Source organism: Papaver somniferum, chromosome 11 (genome assembly GCF_003573695.1).
Source record: "Papaver somniferum cultivar HN1 chromosome 11, ASM357369v1, whole genome shotgun sequence".
NCBI lineage: Eukaryota > Viridiplantae > Streptophyta > Magnoliopsida > Ranunculales > Papaveraceae > Papaver > Papaver somniferum.
Genome location: NC_039368.1, coordinates 67647295 through 67668170, shown reverse-complemented (window position 1 = coordinate 67668170; position 20876 = coordinate 67647295). Strand labels below are relative to the sequence as shown.

Sequence of the window (20876 nt, the reverse complement as noted above, 5' to 3'; positions counted from 1 at the left end):
TTTTTTTTTTTTTTTCTGTTGCTGCAATTGTTTATAGAAATTCGAAGATCGATTTACAATGATCTTGAAGATTAATTTATATAGATTACAAAGATAAATTCGAAGATTGATTTGATTACAGAGATTTACGAAGATTGATTTAAAGATTTTTTTATTTTAAACTTTTTCTGCTGATGTCAAAGAAGATGAAGATTGATAATGAATATGATGAAGATGATGACGATGATGATGTTGTAAACGACGAAGATGATATAAAGATGATGAAGACAATGAAGATTTGTGTGTTTTTCTTTCTTTGTTTGATGTTGTTGTTGTTGAAGATTATGACGAAGATGATTAAGACGACGAAAGATTTATGTGTTTCTTCGTCGCTGATACTGTTGAAGATGATGAAGAAAATGAAGACGATGAAGTTCATTGATTAAAATAAACTCTGTTGAAGAATGATGAAGACGGCGAAGTTCATCAAACAGAATGAACTATGATTTTTTATGGATTTTTTTGAGTGTTCATGTTCAAGAATGAACTCTGTTTTTGGATCTTGAATTTATTAGGTATTCATCTTAAAGAATGATCTGTGTTATAGGTTTGAATTAGTTAATTTTTTTATAGGTGTTCATTTTGACGAATGAACTTTGATTTTTGTTCTTAACTATGAACTTTTGATTGGGTGTTCATTTGCAAGAATGAACTCTGATTTTTGTTCATAATTATGAATTTTGATTGGGTGTTCATTCGGGAGAATAAACTCTAACTTTTGTTCATAATAATGAAAGTTTGGTGTATGTTCATTTTGACGAATGAACTCTATTTTCATATAGATTTTTATTTAGGTGTTCATTTAAAAGAATGAACTCTGTTTTCATATAGGTTTTATCAGGTGTTCATTTGAAAGAATGAACTCTGTTTTTTTTGTCATAATAATGAAGTTTGGTGTTGTGGTCATTTTACAGAATGAACTTTGTTCTCATATGTGGTTTAGTTTGATTTTTATTAGGTGTTCATTTGAAAGAATGAACTCTGGAGTTCATCAAACAGAATGAACTGCTACAAAAAATAAGTAGGAACTTACATGGAAGGGTATTTTGGTCCATTTAATATTTTTAAATAATTATGGACCAAACAGGAAGCATGTTTTCCGGCTTGACAAAACGATTATTTCCCCCTTTTCAAAGGAAGAGAGCAAATACTACATACTTTAAAGTATGTATTATAGTACTTGCATAATTAGATCAGTTTTTTAACAAAACAATATGGCAACAAATAATCAACAAAAAAACTCATTGAGTAATATGATTCTATGTAAAAATATGCAAAAACTCAATAAAAAAATTGGAGACGAAAAAATTGATCCCTTATAAAAAGTAAATCAATAATCCCATACAAAAAATAAAATAAATTAAAAGCCCTAGATAGGTACATATTCTACCTATTGTAATATGCATTGGTACATATATCACGTTCAACCAAAATATGAAAGCAGTAGTATATGTATATTGAAAAACGACATGAAAACAACCATAAAATTTGACGTAGATTACCTTTTAATTTTAAATGCTTGTCTTCTGGTAGTCTTAACCCGAAACCAAATGTATATGTATGTGAATTGCGCTCGACTTCCCATATTCATTTTTCAGTTTTATACATCATAAGACCTTCTTTGCATATTTTTATTCTTCCTGGATCCAAAATTCGATCCATGTTTACACTGTATTTTTGTTATAAATGTTTTTTGAACGTTAACGTTCTGCGTTCCTATCCTTTATTTAATTTTCATTCATTTTTGTAGTAATATTTCCCAATTTTTTCTTTTTCTCATCAGATCCACGATTCAGGAAAAGACTCATATTATCATGATTTCACTATATCAGTTATGTTACTTGTTTTTCTAGGAATGAAATAACTTCTCCGACTATTTCTTTCAGTATTTTTATTTTCAAAACAATATCTGGGAAACATGAGTTATCTATTTTTTTAATGTTGTAAAGATGTCTATGTAGTTCTTTTGCATCTGACCCCTCATTAGACTCTGAATCTTCTCTGAAAGATTTCCCCAATAAATAAGCTTGAAGCATTTTACCGTCGCGCGAAAATAGATGAGTTGTAGAATTTTTCCTGCATTTTTAATTTCGTCATTGGCATCCGATTCTAAAAATTGGCTAAACATGATGTGATTCTGGTCTTTGTCTAATTTTTTTTATTGTCTAAACCTTTTCAACTCGTATTTTTGTCTTCTCTTTCGTCGTACATATATATGATCCTATTGTACTAATCTTTTTTTAGATTTATAAAAGTTGTTCGGATGATACTGCAAAAATATGGTCTCGTATCTATACCATTCTCCATATATATTGTTCCAACTCATATAATTCATCGGAATCCACCGGTTTTCTATTAAGGAAATAAGGGCATCGTGTGTAGGGTTTCTTTTGTGGTCCCGTACCTAACATTGGTTGTTTGATAACAATATGTTCTTCATCTATTGAACTATTTTGATCCGAAGTTTAAACTATCTTGGTTGAGATACATTTTTCTCTTTTTATTGTTCTCCAAAACCATATCTTTCATTGTTCTCAAACTTCAGCTTTCTTAATATGAAAACTTTGTTATTGTCCAGGTTTATGTAGTAGTAAATCTTGTTATTCTGTTGGTTTATATAGCCTATTTTTTATGATGTCTTGTAATTCGTATGCTTGAGTATGTAGAACTCTAACTGATTTTGGAAATCATTTAGTTTCAGGAAATAGCGTAGACTGCTTGATAAATTTCTGTATATTTTTAGGTGATTTGGAACTAGTGTGTCCATTTGGTCTTAAACTTTAATATTTTAGCAACCAACCCAACAAACCCGTCAGTATATTTGTGTTATCTAGGTGTATTATTGTAAATGTCGTTTTTTCACCTCAGTAAGAGAGTTTTGCCGCTGGAAGTACTAACATGTAACTTGATTTTAATCATCGGGATTTAACGAATTTTAGAAAGTCATATGTTAAACAATTACTCGATAAATCCCCCAAAAAATTATTCATCGAATCCAGAAATTGTGTTTTTCTTGGGTTAAAAGAAATTATAAATTTATCTGGTTATGTTGGATGTGAATTAGCTCTTTATCTTTGGTCTGTGATTCTTGTGCCCGGAAGTGTCGTAATTTAAAAAAGAAAAAAATTATTACATATATGTGATAGGTACTGGCACTCAAACCACCTTTTCTCTATTCCATTGTTATTCTCCACATGTCCATGCTTGAGTTTAGTTAATGCATCCACCTATCTTCTATTCCAGTATTAAATATCCAAGCATCTACAAAAACTATATCCGGCTATTGTAAACATTGTTTTTCCACCTCAATAAGTCTGATTTGTTGTTGGGAGTACTGACCCTGTAACTTGATAATTACTCGGAGGTGAATACTTTGCCACACACCAAGTTCACTAAGACTTGGAGATATGAACTTGACTACCCTACTTTATATTACATGTGTGATGCGTTGGTTGGAGCAAGCAATTAGAGCTCGACTGGACTGTGATGACTTGCGGTCTAAGTCACTGGGATCACACCTGAGCCTATATAACATAGTTGTTAAGAAAATAACTCTAACGCAGTATGGTCAAATCTGGAGCCGAACTCTGGACACCATGGTAAACAGTAGAATTATTTCCTAAGCTAAACTTTTAAGGAACTGATTGGACCAGCAATCTGTAATAAGCACCACATGAAAAATCAAAAAAATTTACTTGATTATAATTCCACTTTTGGTTTTCAGGGAAGAGCATCGGTAATCATTAAAACATACTAACTTACAAAATAATCTAAAACAATGTAATTGAACCTTAATGTAGGAGCTAGTACTGAAAAAAGTAATCAAATATTCTAATAATCCTATTTTTAAAAGAAGTAGCTATATCTAAGCAACCCATTATATATTTACATTAGTTTTCAAAAATCATTGTCCCCCTACTCATCATCGTCGTAGTTTACTTTATTTCCAGTATGCCCCCAGGCTTTTTGGCTGGTGTATTTAGCTGCTTTGCTTCCTTGTCGTTACTCAATGCACATTTCATATGCCTCTTAAATGTGCCCTTGTCTTTATCTTTGGTGGTATGCGTAGTATTTATTTTGCAACCTGAACCTTATGGAGAAAGAGATCTTTATATATAAACAGTAATTTATATTTGAAAAAAAAAACAAAAAAAGTACTTCAATACCAATCACTTGCAGAGCTACCTGGCATTCTGTTTCAACACCTGAATCCTCTAATGTTCCTTCTTGCTTGAATACTTTTTATACTGTAAAATTGTTATATTGGTTGTCCATATTGTACTCCTGTATTACCAATTTGAAAACAACCTTGTGGTCCTTGATTCTGTTTAAGCACTCATGTGTCTTTTCTCCCTTGTTAATCTGCATTTGGAATTAGATAATACGGCGAGTATGCATTCACAATACAACTATATATACTCAAGTTAATTTTCCATACTAACATGTCGTTTACTCATTGTATTGTTCCGGCTAATCTACATATTATTTGGTAGTGCAATTCATCAACTTTTTTGTTGTCTTTCCCACCACTGTGAATACAACTGTATCTCTGTCATCCTTTACAGCCAAATTCAATTTATACCTGTGTATATTCTACTGCGTTAGTAAGTCTCCATGTATTGTCCATCCATTTATTTAAAAATATCGTTCATTCTCACCATGGTATATCATTTCCAAAAAATATTTTGCACTTACGACACCAAGGTTCCCGTCTTCGTTGTACGCAACCTTTTAATTATATCTTCTAGTGCCATGTAGTACCATTCTCTATTCTAGAATCCAAGCCCAGTACCGTCACCTAGCAGGTGGATGTTTTACCTTGCCACTTACTCGAAGCATCACACATTTAGCCATGTTTTATTCTAACATATAAAATATTCAACCAAATACACACTTACCAAATTTTCACCGTCAATTGCATAGTGTATGGTCTTCCTGTTTTCGTTGGAATCATATGATTATGGTGAGCCAACCATGGTGATTCCGTTCTCTCCTTATTTAAGCCTGCAAAAATTAATTTTGTAGTTTTAGTATGTAATAAAAGTCATATAATCTTAATTTTATTCTGCCTACTTACCTTTTCTTGAATTCACCAACTTTTATATATCCAGATTGAAACACTCTAGAGGCACTGGTAGTACCTAATTCAATTCACCTATTTCAATGTATTATTGTCTATTGGTTGAACAAATACATGCTAATGTCAGCACATCCGGGGTGATTAGTAACAGAACAATAACTTTGGAACTCGCTTACCAACGTTCCAGTAATAATAATAATTATCTGAGTATTCATGTGTTCCTCTACAACACCCTTTTCTACTGATTTGCACCATTCCTCCTATAGAGTGATCTTTATATCAACTTCCCGTTTTAATTTAATAAAGTTAAGTTGTATAAAAATTCGTATAAAAGAGAACTGAAAATAATCAATCAAAAATTCTTGGTGAACCGTGTGATTGAAACCACACGGAAACCGCTAGACACAACAAACCCAAAAAATGGGACCACTGTTGTCCTCCGTGGGGCCACAGAGACCGTACAAAAAAAATTGTGAGACAAAAAGTGAGATATTGTTTTGGTGTAGTCTACTTTCTCGGTTTAGAATCATCCATAATCAATTAGGCCGTGTATGTGCAAAATAGTTAATTACACAGTTCAATAGTAATTTCATTGACAAATTTTTGCCCTTATCCTTTTGGCGAGCTAAGGATCTTAATTTTGACAGCACGGTTATTGCAGAAATCCTTTATATACTGACCCAAAACATCCTAATTATCCTTGAAAATGGCATAAATATCATCTAATATCCCATATTCTTCTTCGCTTCATTTAACCGTACACATTCATGCTTACTAAGGAGTTCTACGCTCTAACAAAGATGTAAACATAAAATAAGGCATGCATTCACATAACAGTTGGCGGGAAATGTACACAGTTCCCTCCAAGTGCAATTATTAATTCCCCCAAAGTCTTTTGGCAGCAGACAGGTATTATATACCTTTCATGTGAATTATTTTTAAGGAAGATCCGACTCCAAACTGCTCCATACCATTTGGACGCACTGGCAGTCCTAATTCATGCATTATCTGAGATGCCATCATTCCTACAAAAACAAAACCATCACATTTAGAAGCTAAAAACTCCCCAAAAAGAAAACAAAATATAGTTAAAAGGTAAAGCACCAAACTTATTTGAGCAATTGAGATGGGGTTTCTTCCGATGTTGGAAAATAAGTAAACAATTCATGACACACAAAAGAAACAGAAAATTTGGCATCAGAAAGATTGGAAGAATATGAGCTAACTTTTAGAGCTATCAAAAAACTGGGACTTCTCAGATTTGAGACTTGAGTTTTCAGACACAAACTCACAAAGAATTAATCAAAATAAGCAAAACCTGATTAAAAAACTAAGTATAAATTTTGACCGTGGGTAAAATAATTGTTTGTAAAGTAAATGCACAACACTTTTTTACTTGTTATTTTGAGTTTACTTTCGGAAAAATTTACTACTAATAAAGTTAAAGCATATGCAGCTATAGATGTATTATTCTATATGCTTAAATTCCAATCAAAGAGTATCACATTGAACTCAAAGAAGGAAACCGAAGAGCTGTGTTGAAACAAATGTTCGGCTCATCAACAACTTTTTCAACACCCATTTCTTTCATTTATAGCGTATCTAGTAGAGGTTGAACATTTTAACATATCGTGATCTTAGAGGAAAGTACTTGCAGTTTTGACCACATGTGCCACCTGAAAACTCACTCGAGTCCATGGATAAGCCAATCAGGTTCAGATTTGTATGCACAGACAGCTTTAGTTCAAAGCTGAATCCACTTCATTCCCTTGTAGACTCTTTGTTACTGGAATCTAGAACTCATGTGCTACTCGTGTAATTGAAGAAAGAGGTCAGCGAAAAGGACTCTACCCAGCCTTTTCAGTAAAGATGCAAAATCTTACTAAAGATATAAAGGAAGTATTCTAGAGAGTTTAAAGCAACACGAACCTTGGATTTGCAAAACTGAATCTTTGCATCCAAATACATAAACAGGATGCTAGCATTGCAGCCATCAATAACCAAGTTCTTTTTCCAATTTGATTCTCAACAACACACCTGTAATTAAGTTAATAGAACAAAAAAATTAGCAAACAGAGGAGGATAGTGCTGCGCATCTACTTATAGTTGAACCGTCCCTAAGATGGTCAGCCCACCAAAGATGACGATCTTTTTTACCTAATCAGCATGATAGTATATATATGATAGTTCAACTCGAAAAACTTGGTTTGACCTAATAACCATTGGAGCATCCGGTTTTAAATTAAACCAATTGATGCTATATGACTTGTCCTGCACAAAAGAAAGAGCACATTAAGTAAGCTACCACAACCCACATGTGTTGTGTTATCATCCGTTTACCCAATAGGCAAGCCTCGCCTACGTAAGACAGGATACAGATCTTACAAATGTATTTATATATATATGAATTATACTCTTTCAAATGTTTGAATCATTTTAAATGGGTAAATGTTTGAATCATATTTATATATTTTGTATCCCTCTTCACTGATGCATCGTCAGTAGACTTCTCATCAGGTGCGAAGGTTACGAAGACCACCTAAATCTTGGTATTCCATAGCTCGCACATTAAATACTTTTGAGAGGAGAAATACAGATACCATAGTTGATGTGTTAAGGACAACTTCAGGTGTAATGCAAGGGCAATCAATTCAACAGATTCTCCTCCATAACGAAGTGTTGAGAAAATAATATTCGTATTGTTTGAAGAAAAACAATATAGAGATGAAAAGTTTTCTACATGTACACCTATGTCGCACTATATAGATAACAAAGTACTCCATAACAAAGTGCTGAGAAAACAATATTGGTATTCCTTTTTCGTTTCTTTTTTTTGATAGAAGACAATACAGATATGAAAGGTTTTCTACACACATACGTTTCACTACATAATGGTATCAGAAAGCGTATAAACATTTTGGCTTACTCAAAAAACTACTGTATCTGTGGGAGTCGAACCACTTACTCAAATAAGTATGCTAATGCTATCTGTGGGAGTCGAACCCACAACTACATGTGTGAAAACCATGTGCTCTGCCAATTGAGCTAAGACAGCAAATACAATTATTAATTGTTTGTTCGAAGAAACACCCTGATTTATATGCACATATAACCCTAGCTTCATGATATTAAAGGTACAGTCAACATTACCAAAGATTATTAAATAACCTCGTCTACAGCTTACCTTGATAAGCATTTCTACTTCTTGTTTAAAGACTGAAAACATAAGCCCAACCTGACACCGAAATTAAGTACGCAAGTTCTGTGAGAAACGCATCATCTAAAAATTCTAGAGAATGTTAGGAAACCCACGCGCTTCCTCAAGCAAATGCTTTGCTATTAACTTTTTGCAACAGAGAAATAATGGAGCTTACCTTTAGAACCACCTAATTCTTTAATCTGCAAGGTTGCTTCCCAAAGCAAATGCATTGCCATTAACATTCCGCAACATAGAAACAATGGAGCTTACCTTTAGAACCACCTAATTCTTCAATCTGCAAGGTTGCTTGCTATCCAACTTACTGAACTTGGTCTTTAAAACCGCAGTGTCATCTGCTGCTTCTCTATTCTCGCGCTCCAAACTTGGTCTTACACGTCTCAAGCTTTCCTTACTACTTTTGACATTCAATCTTGTACACATTGAAGCAGAGCTTTGTCCCCCTTGTGAAACCGAGTCCGTACTTGCCTGCCAATTGAATACATAAGACATGAGAGTGAAAATAATTTGTTAACAGTGTTATTCTCGCTAAAAACGTAGTACTAAAAAGAATACAGGTGTGGCACTTACAACTACATAACGTTGAATAACACTCAAGTTTATATGCAAATAAATTCTGCTTATTGCAATTAATGAATAAGAAACTCAAAAAAAAAATGATGATTAATATTATCAGTAGCCAACAAAGAACCCTTGAATTGATGTAACAGCATGGAATAGACTACATCCTACAGACATGTAATAGACTTGCATTATTATTACTAAAAACAGCTTCTTCTTGAGCCTCAAGATGAATCTTCAATGAAGAATAGATTATTTCTAAACTAGTATAAGTTATTTGCTGAAGTGATGAACAAAGCAAATATGCAGACGAATCTAAAGCAACAATTACAGTAAGAACATCTGACTAACTTAATTTATCACATAAATTTTATTTAAGCGAAGTTTTGATAACTGAGAGAGACAAACAGGAAAGCATTACGAACCACGAATTTAATCATTGCATGGCTCCTAGTAATCCTTTCCAGCTTTGACCTAGTCGGAGTCCTTGTTATGTAGTCAAACATTGGAAAGTTTTGTATAAATAAGACTCGAAACGCGAATAGAAATAAATCAAATAAATTAAGACTACCTACGGGGGGAAATATGTTCAAATATCCAGGTACAAAGAACGGAAACTGCTCTATCAGTCAACCTTCTATGTGACCAAGAATATAAGTATTGAACCTTCGAATTTCCCTCCAAGAATTCTGAAGTGCCTGTTGTTGCCGTTGTTGATGATCAAAAAAAAAAGTATTAAACTTTCGATTTTCCCTCCATTAATACTAGCTTCTTCCCTCAAACTCTTGCAAGTTCCCCGAATTTGCGGACATGGTATCTTTTAGACAAAGGAATTGCTTCCAGAAGGTTTTAAAGCTAGAGCTGTATATGTTTTTGCTTGACCAAATCCTGCTGCTTGTTCAAATGAAGTGACTACAACTTGCACCTGGTGACAACATCACATGTATATCTTAGTTTCTACCTGGAAATCCTAAACAAAAACACTTAGGAGAAAAACAAACACTTAACCCCAACTTGTAACCAAATTACTCCAAAGATCTTGCAAAACGCAGAATCGGCATAGACCCAGATACCTATACGTTTTACCAAATAACACACTTATAAAAGATACTTACTGTATACTCCTGCAGTTCATTTGATTAGCAGCAGAAGAAGAATCCACCATTCACCGATATCTACTGAAAATATAAGATAAACTTGGGGATGAAATCTGAAAAACATAGCTAGACTGTTATGATGATACAGGATATGATATAGTACAGAATAAGATATTTTCATTTTTTAAAGATGATATGATTTTATTTTGTTGGGATGACATAACTAATGGGTACATTCAGCCAAAATCAATGAATCTACCAAACAAAGCTGCAAGCATTCGATGACTTTCCTTGGGTGTTACCATGTTTGAATGTGCCAAACGAAAGCTATCACCCCAGTTGTAGAACCTGTACATAGAAAGAATATGAATTATAAATACATAACCCTTCTAGTTCTATGGCCATAGTGGCATCAAAGTAAAAAGGCCTCACAATCGTAAACGAAATCACAAAACAGATATCCCTAACAAATCTTAGATCTGGAAATGAACATCAAGGCCTACCTACTGTCATCGCAAAAACAAATGAAGGAATACAATAGGAAAATGAACCACTGGCTACGGTACAGATAGATGGTTCTTAAAGAAGAAAAGCCAACCGCAGGATGTCTCAATCACTCTCATTTTCAACATCTAACCATAAACATGACATTGTCAGCGTTGCCGTTTTAAAAATCCTGTCACTAACTTCTTGTCTGTTACTCTCAACAGAATCTCTGACTCTGGGGGATTATAAAGTTGAACTGCCTTCTGCGTGGCTAAATCTCAATGTCTAAAAGTTATTTTGTCATTTCATTGCTCCATAACACATAAGAAGCTTAATAGTATATACTCATTTTGAAACTTTAGTTCGGACATATGTATCTCAACCCAAGAAGTATCTACAAAAGCAACAGGTAGGTGATAATCCCACTATTAGATTATTATTCACATAATACAGCACTAGTATAAGCCAATAATTTTACATTAATTACAATTAATGAAATTGAATGCTATTGATGTCAGTCTAAAATGAGCAAAAAAGAACAAATAAGGACTGTCAATTTATTTGTGGCAGCAAAACCGATCTAGCACCCTGTATGCACAGTATTCCCAGAATTCATTCTAAAACTTAATCATAGAACATGGGTTCTTGACTCCCATATAATGGTGATAATATTACCCAAATTCACTATATAGGAGTTCTCAAAGGGTACTAAAACAATGCAAACAAATTCATCCGCGGTACATAAATTATCCCTCATATTCACCTTAATTAGTTGCTAAAAAACATCAATATGCAGATAATATCATGGTATTCATTCAACACAAAAACAAAAAGGCATACCTCATCCTTATCAAAGTTTTCACTGCTAGGAGGATCAAAGAAATGCTGATCTCTTTTATAGTTAAAATTAGCTTCATCAATATAGTGAACCACGTCTCCAATATTGAAGTACTTGAGAGAGTTCTGTTAGGATGAACATAATTATAAGATCATGCATTACAAACTTACTTTTGTTAATTTGAATTTCCTTTGACCAAATTTTATCATACATCTCCACCATCTCCCCCACAAAGTTAATCCAGAGGTTGCCCCACCTTCAACCCATGTAGTTTCGGATTCTAAATCAACTAAGACAGAATTCAGATTTATGACACCCATAATCATGAATAACTCTACAAAATTAACCAAATTTAAAAAAGAATCAAGCGTTTAATCGAAAGTAACTAATATGAAATTGAGATAAAGAGTTTGAATTTGATACTACCGAAAGAGACGGATTAATGTCAGCAAGGGTTCCAGAAAATAGGCACCAATAGCAGCTCCTCCAATAGCGCTGATGGCTGTAAGTTTCTGCATCGACCACAGCACCAAATTCTTTACCGGAGAAAACGTAAACTCACATGACAACCCCTGCGGTGAAATAAGATGAAAAATTCAAAAAAGAAAAAATAATTAAAAAAAAGAAGAACAGATTCTAGGTTTAGGGTTCGCAGAAAACCTACAGGGCTAAGAGCGTCCACAGTGGACGACTGAACCCAAATATTTGGTCCAGTGGATAGGCGTAGTGAGACGGACCGTCGATCAAAATTTGCTCAAAGACTAAAACCCAGACCAAATTTGGTCGGCGACCAAGACCAAATCCAAATATAATCGGGCGTTTATATAATCACGCCCCACCACCAGGCGGACGTATACTCCACGCCCCACCCCAGGCGGACGTATAATGTTCTCCTGTTTTTTTTTCTTTTGTGTGGGGCGTGGTTTATACCTCCGCCCCATTCTTTAAAAGTTTGCATTTGTATGGGGCGGGCTTAATACCTCTGCACCATTTTTTTTTATTTTTTTTTATTAAATTTTTTTTTGAATTTCTCTGCACCGAGCGAACGTATAATCCCCGTCCCACACCAGGCGTTGGTATAGTTCACGCCCCACACCAGGCGAACGTATAATGTACGTCTGACCAAATTTAGTCTTTCCACCGTAGCGTCACACACCAGACTAAACCCAAAATTTGGTCTTTTTTTCCCTCTTTGGTCTTTGGTTATACTCGCACCACTGCAGTTGCTCTAAGAAAGAAGGAATTGAAAACTTTTGATTAAATCAGAAAAGGTATGTATAGTCAGCGTATGAAAACTTTTGAATCAGGAGACGAAATCAATGTCTTTTGATTGTTCGTAGTTAGGAAACCAAGTTCATTACCACATCTTTTATTTGTTTGTTTTTTCTCCCATCATTTTAAATAAGTGTGGCCCCCTCCCATTCCCAGCTGTCCAAGTCAAACGAAATTCAGACGATAAGGATCATAAAATTATCCTTTACGGTGAATCCTGTCCACCGATTGATTCTTTGATAAGGAAACAAACGCCACCTTTTTTTTATAACAATGATTATGTGAGTATGGCATGAGAAAATAAACATAGGTTGTTTCAACGCTATCGGGTAAACGCTATCCGAAAGAAAAAAAATGGGTAGAACTGCAAAAAGTCGTATATAATAAATCGGGTAAACAATAATGTATGGCATCAGAAAATAAACATAAATTGTTTCAATGCTATCCAAAAGAAAAAAACTGGGTAGAACTGCAAAAAGTCTTATAAAATAAATCGGGTAAACAATAGTAGATAACTAAATAATATCTAGATCACATTACCAATCGGACCATTCATCTCAATAAACCAGACTAGCTAGAAAATTTGCATTGATTTTCTCCAAGAAGTCGCTCTCAAACATGCAGATGAATAATGGATCAGTAATGGTACTTAAGTTGGATGAGCATTAACAAGGAGTACAGCCAGCCATAGATATGCAGGTGTCTAAGCTGACTCTGCTCCGCAAAGCCAGCTTCCAGTGCTTCTTATATGACATATTATGGAGAGAAGCCAATACAATTGAATGATATTTCCGATCCAAGCCCCTGCTTCTCGAAGCTGCTACCCATCTACCGGCTGTATAAGACCCTTCCCCTGCCCTTTCAGTGACGAAGAATGTCAGCTGATAAGAAAAAAGCAAAAGAGATTCATCGTATAGGAAGACCACGCAAAAAATATTTGAAAAGTAAAGATGATAAGTTTTATTATTTGCATGTGGATATAGCCCTGAATCTTCATCATAAATTGTGTTACTTCATCATAAGTTGTGTTACTATGTGCTTGTGTAACAAATTTGTTCCAAAAAATGATTCACCTTTTGATACGTAATTTACACATGAAATTTAACTAATGAGACGCATAAAAAATGCAGGCAATTTAAATGATGACCGCGTAAATGGTTCTATATTCCAGCGAAACTCTTATCTCTTATCGAACCCTCAAATCACCGTTTACTCGACACAAATTCAAAAGCTACAAGTGTTAAATAAAAATAAAATTGTACTCCCTCCGTTCTTTTTTAATAGGCTGGTTTCTATAAATAAATGTTTCAAAAAAATAGGTCGGTTTCCTAATTGGGAAAGTCAAATCTTACTTTAATTTTCTGGGACTACTTTTCTCTTAACTTCTTTTGATGACAAGTGTCATGTGGACCATTTTACTTTATTTCTTTTGCTGACAAGTGTCATGGGGACCATTTCACTTCACTTCTTTTATTGACAAGTGTCATGAGAACCATTTTCAATGATTAGTTCTCTTAATTTCCTTAAATTTCTTTAAAAACAAAACTAGCCTATTAAAAAAGAAAACGGAGGGAGTAATATTTTGCTCTTCCTCTCGTATGAACTCAACTTAATTTTTGAACTCACCATTAGTAACACCGGTTCTTCTCTGTTTCAATTAGATAGTTCAAATCATCTCTGTAACATCTTTGTCACCTAGTTCTTCCAAATGTGTCTGGAAAGAGAGAGATGGAAATGGAAATATATTAATCTACATTGATCCTGGAAAGATGATGACATATGAGCGTAAAACTTAAGGGATCAACAGACTGGTACTGCGTACAGACCCGCATGAATGACCGAAGAAAGTTACTCCTATTATGGAAGACAGAGTATATGCAAACATAACAGTTTTGGACTGGTGACTTACCAAATGAAATCGAAAGAAATCATCCATAAAATTCATAAAACTTGAGAAGTGAATGCATCCATAATCAGCATCTGAAGATTCGAGAAAGACGCCATGCTACTTATACATAGACTATCTTAACTCCTCTTGTCAATATGCTGGGAGAACCTTCATCTCTCACATTGTAGTGATACCTAAGAAAAGAACAGAGCTACTAACTATTTCTATTCCTTTTTTAATTGAACTTAATCCAAAGAAGCATATGAGACATACCTTTATTTCATTGATCGATGAGCATTATGTACACTAGTCCATTGAATGTAAAACATCTGTTAAATCTCATTTTGGGGTAATTCATGAACCGGTAACTGTTGTTTCTTTTTGTGACTTTTTCTCGAACACCGTGCAGACGTGGAACTGGTAATGGATCGATCAGTTTTTTGTTTGTTTGCTTCATATATATCTCTCCCTGTAATCCTTTAGCCTGCAAATTCGATGTATAAACAAACCCAATAATCCTAATTACTCATAACCTCTAGACACTCCTTAATCAACCAACAGCAAAACGTAATGGACAGACACACAAACTAAGGGTCGTAGTTCAATGAATGAGAAACTGAAAGAGATATGCGATGAAGAAAGGGAGAAATCCGTGTCCTTTATTTCCGGTGCTGTGAAACCTGTATGACCTAACCTAACCAGAGCATTGTATTTGACCGACCAGAGAGGGCATATTTGGTAAGAACGGGAATTGTTAACTCAGCGGGTCAACTGGGTCTTGAATCGCACATGATTGTTAGCTTTTTAAAGAGTTCAAGTGTTCAACTGTCCCTGCACCTTTCTCCAGAACAGTGAATATTGATGAGGTTCGCTCTTTTGGTTTGCCGTATTTGATTTACAGAAAAATTTAGAAAGTAATTCTCTTCCCCATATCACGTGATTCATTTACTATATCCAATGACATCATGTCGGGTGTAATTACAAGGCTAAATGCGCAAATAACGGGACATAATGGAACCTAAATTCGGTAACTGTTAAGTTGACTTCTTTTCTTTTTCTTATCACAAATGGGCATTTGTTTGCCGTGTAGACCATTGATGCCCTATCCCACGGCGAAACTTTCCCTCCTTCACCACAACTCTCTTTTATTTTGAAAGGGATGGACTCAAAAAAAAGTCTATCTCATAGTCCTTGTTAGAGTAAGTCTTATGGTGGAATCCAACCTATTCCAGGTGTGGAAAAACTATGGAATGTCAAGTCTAATGGCTTCCAAGTTGAGGTCTTCCACAAAAAAATCCAAGCAAGGTTCCACCGTTTCGTGGAATCCATGGAAACGCCAATAAGAATAACGATTTTTTTTTTGTTCGTAGATTTATGATGAGTTGTTGAAATCTAACGGCTGAAAAAAACGCTATTCTTAATAGCGCTTTTTAGCGCTATTAAGAATAGTGTTTTCACTATTCCACCACTACACTTGCACTTCCATCCACGATTCCAAATGCTGAGGTGGCGTGGAAGATGGAAGATGGAACTCTTCCACCATAAGACTTGCTCTGATGGTTAGTTTTCAGCGGAGTCAGGTGCCGCTTGGAATAGCCTTTTTGGATACCATGAAATTTAACCTGCCTACCGGAATGATGGTTTCGTTGGAATGCCAGATGCCGCCGCTTGGGAAATGGAGTTCGTGCGGTTCCATTTTTGATGTCCACATGCCAGCCCCCAGCTGCTACTACATCCACGCATGTAGACAATGGAAAGATGGATATGATGACTGTTCGATCTCACAAGAACTGATGGTGCGGATGGTGGCAAACACAATCAAAGAGGGATTGAGATGAACACATGCAAGAGGAAGAGGACAGTTGCATACATACCTTACGTGCTACACAGATGCCACACCATCCCTGGCTATATCAGCAGTACATTAGATTGTTTTCTGCTGCTTTTTGGTCGAGCAGAAACAAAAAGAATCGCAATTATAAAAAAAATTTAAAAAAAAATTTATTGTAAAAAATGTAAATGACATTGCCTTTCAAATTATTATTTTTTTACATTACATTCAATCGTGAAACAGTGTGATTAGAGTGATTATCTCTCGGTTTTCTCAGACATTAATGCGCGTGGGACTCGATAATTACTTCTATGTTATTGTCAACTCTGAAGTTCAGCGTAACATATATTTTGTACTCAAGTAGTTCGAGGGATACAAAGAATAGAAATAGTACGTATTTCTCGGAACAAAAATTCAAAGTTTAGGACCAAAAATTCAAAAAAAAAATTATGAGAAAGAGAAAATTTAATTAAAAATGGTTTTGAATCACTAAAACAGTGAAAAAGGAACCAGATTTGTTACATGGATGTGTAAGTTACAACATCCCAATAACAGATAATCATGGATAAAATGAAACCCGAAAAAAAAATATATGTGTGTCTAGTCTCCAGTTGAAAAGCAAAACTTTTACTGACACGATAATCTGTTTAATACTTCTACTTAAATTCTTATAGAGTCTATTATTTCTTTCTCCCCACATACTCCACCAAATTGCGAAAGGCAGATACCTCCAAAGACGTTTAAGTCTCTTCTTACTCTTCTTATTATTCCATTCCCACAAATTTCTTCTGACAACACTTGCAAAAACCCAGATGATTCAAAACTATTCATGGAATATGACCAAACCTCAAAAATTGTTTTGCAATGTAAAAAAAAAATGAATATTAGTTCCTCATGAATACCACACAACAAACAATTGGCATCCTGAATAATACATGCCTTGTAAAGATGATCTGGTGTGGGAGCACACAGTTATATCATAACTTCCAAACCAAAAAAGAAACATTGAGTGGAACTTTAGGACTCCAAAGTTGTTTGTTTGGAAATAAGATAAAGCCTTCTGTTTCTAAGGTCGAGTATGTGGAAGCAACCGAAAAACCTTTATTTGTTTGTTTTTTTGTAAATCCGAAAAAGACCTTTCCATTTCCATATCTCCAATGTTTATCATCACTAGCAGCATAGAGAATAGCATTAGGGTCACTTATAACCTGCAACAACTAAATAACTTCCAACAGCTCAAGTTCATTCAACGCCCTAACAAACTATAAATTCATGCACCTTGATCTGACATCATTTCCTTCACAGTAAGATTCTTACCTTTGGAGATTTTTAACAAAGTGGGATTAATCTGCCTTAACGCCTGTTCACCTACCCAAATATCATCCCAAAAGTAAATACCAGCACCACCCCTTATAATCAATGAAGTAACGTCTTTAGTGAAGTCCCTTGCTTCTAGATTTCCCATCCAGAGACTCCGACCTATAGTTCTGCTAGATTGATTAAGAAATAAATCTTCAGTAGCTCCTCCAAATTTCTGCGCTATAATTTTTCTCAACAGTGCACGCTTTTCAATGCAATATATCCATCCATTTCGAGTGTAGAGCTTTATTAACCAGTCGTAAATTCTTTATCCCCATACCACCCCTGCTTTTTTGGTAGAGTTTCTTTATTCCAAGAAAGCCAACTCTTTTTCTTAGTTGCAGAACTCGAACCCCAAAGGAAATTCCTCATAACTCTGTCAAGGTCTTTAACTACACTAATCGGCATTTGAAGCAGAATCACGTAGTAAACTGGCAAGCTAGCAAGCACACTCTATATCGTCACCAACCTATGCCCCTTGTATAAGTAACTTCTTTTCCAACCTAATAAATTTTGTTGAAACTTTTGAATCACCTCATTCCATAATACTCTACAATTAGATTTGCTTCCTAACTTAATTCCCAAATAATTCAAGGGAAGCTGAGATAAAGAACATCAAAAAATATTAGTTAAAATTCTCCATTATGTAATTGTCCAAGCCCAACAATTGTGTTTTTCATAAAGTTAACTTTGAGTCCAGAGATAGTTTCGAGAGATGTAAGAATATTTTTTCAGATTACGTACCTGCATCACATTGTCTTCTAAAAAGTCTATAAGCTCATCAACAAATTATAATTGGGTTATAACTGTTCCTTGTTCCTCCACTTTGAATCCTGAAATGAAACCTTGATCTACAGCTGATTCAAACATCAAAGAAAGCACCTCAGCAACTAAAATTAATAAAAAAGGTGACCTTGTCTGAAAGGATCACCTTGTCTGATTCCTTTTTGGTTACGGAACAATTTAGTTGCTCACCCTTTAACTAAACAACAAATCTAGGTGTGGTAATACACCATATATTCCAGCTTTTCCATTTATGACCACATCCAAACCTATCAAGAGTAAATGGAGAAGCTGGAGTAGATGGTGTGGTAATACAATTAAAACTGTATATGACATTAGTTCCTTGAGACCCAAGAAGAATCTATTAGCTTGGACACATTTAAAACTGAATCATGTATTTGCATACCATGAAATGAAATCACCCTGAAATTTTGATATGATTGAAGGCATCACCAGCTTCATTCTTTCCACTAACAACTTTGAGATAATCTTGTAAAAACTAACAATTAGACTTATGGGTCTAAAATTGTGTAGTGAGCCTGCCCCTTTACACTTAGTTATGAGTGTCAAATTGATGCAGTTGATTCTCCAGTCAAGAGAACAATTAGTCTCGAACTCTTTAATCACCAGTAACAGATCAACCTTAATTACTTCCCAAGCATGTTTATGAAACTCCATTATAAAACCACCCGAACACGGCTTTTATTAACACCAAAATGATCTACCACTTTTTTGAATTCCTCCTCAGTGAACTCCTTTTCCAAACAAATATTATCCATAACATAAATAGATGGAATTTGAAGAGCATCAAACCTAGGCCATGACTTATGATTTTCAGTGAACAAAGAAGTCTAGAAAGATTCTACCTCTTGCGCAATCTTCTGCTCGTCAAAACACAAATTACCTTATATCTTCAAACAATTAATGACATTCTTCTTATATTTAGAAGATGCTAACTAATGCAAATAGCCGGAGTTTCTTTCACCGTCCTGGTACCACCGTTCCTTCGCTCTTTGATTAAGTTTCCTGGCTAAAGAAAGAGACAGATAAGCATGTTGCATTTTGGGTTGCTCTCTTGCCACCACGTAATTATCAGACAACACAGAAATATCCTCATGATTATCAAGCACTTCAATATTCCGTTCTAAATTGTTAATCTGAGACTGTAAGTTACCAAATGTTTGCTCTTGCCGATTTTATATAATAAACTTAATTGCCTGTAATTTCCTGGCGAAGATGTAGCCAGGTTTACCCACAAAATAAAATAAAAATCCCACCAAACTTTAAGTTTGCTTAAGAAATCATGAGTGATAAAATAAAATTATCGAACCTGAATGGTGATCTTATCTTGTCCACAGAGTTGCAGCAAAGCATAATTTGTGCATGCTCAAAGATTAGTCTGCTTATTCTCAACTGAATTGGAGCTGGATAATAAGAATGAAACTCAGGCGATAATAAAAATATATCCAGCCGTATTAGCAGAGGCGGTTTCCGCGAGTTTTTCCACGTAAATCTCCCACGAGACAATGGTAAGTCAATTAAACCAAATTTATTCACAAACGATTTGAAAGCTTTTTTGTGTGCTAAGCTACCACCAGGACGATTTCTTTTATTTGCACACAATATGGTATCAAAACCACCAGCTAGCCACGACTCATCATACATTAATCTGATATCTCTCAACTCCTGCCAAAATTGACTGTAATATCCCGAGTCCGATGCACCATACACCGCAGAAAACAACCAAACAAAATCATCTGCTAAATTTCTGAAGTTAATGGAGACAGATAAAGCACCAAGTAATTGATCCTCCATCTCCAAAACCTCTTCTTTCCACATAAAAATAATTTCCTCTGAAGCCCCCTCAGATGCTAAATATATGTATTTGTACCTATTGCTACCCCAAAGAGACCGAATCAATGCATCATCAACAGATTCCTTTTTAGACTCTTGAATTGTAATAATAGAAGGGTTATTCTTCCTAATTGCATTATTGATTTTCACTAGTTTAGGATCTTGTCCTAAATCCCTAATGTTCCAACTGAAAACTTTGTGCTCCATTAAGAAACCAAATCTGCCCTGGAAATAATTGGATTGAAACTTACCTCTATATCCAAATTATCACCTTCCAAGTGCAATTCATTGCATAAATTTGAGTTTCTTTCTCCTTCTCAACTTGAAAGTTTGGAGATTCTCTTTAGCATAGAAATCAGCAAGGCCATCATCATCTTCACTTAGAGGTACTTCCATATATGTCGTATGAGTAAAATCCTTTTCCATTATTTCTTTGCTAATCTGTGTCAATGATGGGTGATCAATTGAAATACCTATCCTATTACTGAAATCGACTTGCGATTGAACTCTCGATTTAGAATCATGATTAAGAGATTTAATTTCATCAGTTTCAGTAGAGTTAGACGCAGAG

At 34.8% G+C, this 20876-nt stretch overlaps 2 long non-coding RNA genes and 1 other non-coding gene across 4 annotated transcripts; all 3 read right to left on the bottom strand.

The window, feature by feature from the left end:
- Positions 1-5669: 5669 nt before the first annotated feature.
- Positions 5670-11712, bottom strand: LOC113320117. The gene is made up of 9 exons (XR_003345916.1): positions 11321-11712; positions 10013-10342; positions 9473-9822; positions 9323-9383; positions 8494-8804; positions 8304-8354; positions 7277-7390; positions 7049-7156; positions 5670-6144 (listed from the first exon to the last, which is right to left on the bottom strand). It is a non-coding gene; the product is annotated as an uncharacterized LOC113320117 (long non-coding RNA).
- On the bottom strand, positions 8102-8174 carry TRNAE-UUC. Its single transcript has one exon. It is a non-coding gene; the product is annotated as a tRNA-Glu (tRNA).
- A 1338-nt stretch (positions 11713-13050) lies between the features above and the next one.
- Positions 13051-15146, bottom strand: LOC113320980. 2 transcript variants are annotated; one of them, XR_003346386.1, is made up of 4 exons: positions 14752-15146; positions 14500-14672; positions 14217-14304; positions 13051-13471 (listed from the first exon to the last, which is right to left on the bottom strand). It is a non-coding gene; the product is annotated as an uncharacterized LOC113320980 (long non-coding RNA). The 2 variants fall into 2 exon arrangements; XR_003346387.1 differs by having other exon boundaries at positions 13051-13443.
- Positions 15147-20876: the final 5730 nt, after the last annotated feature.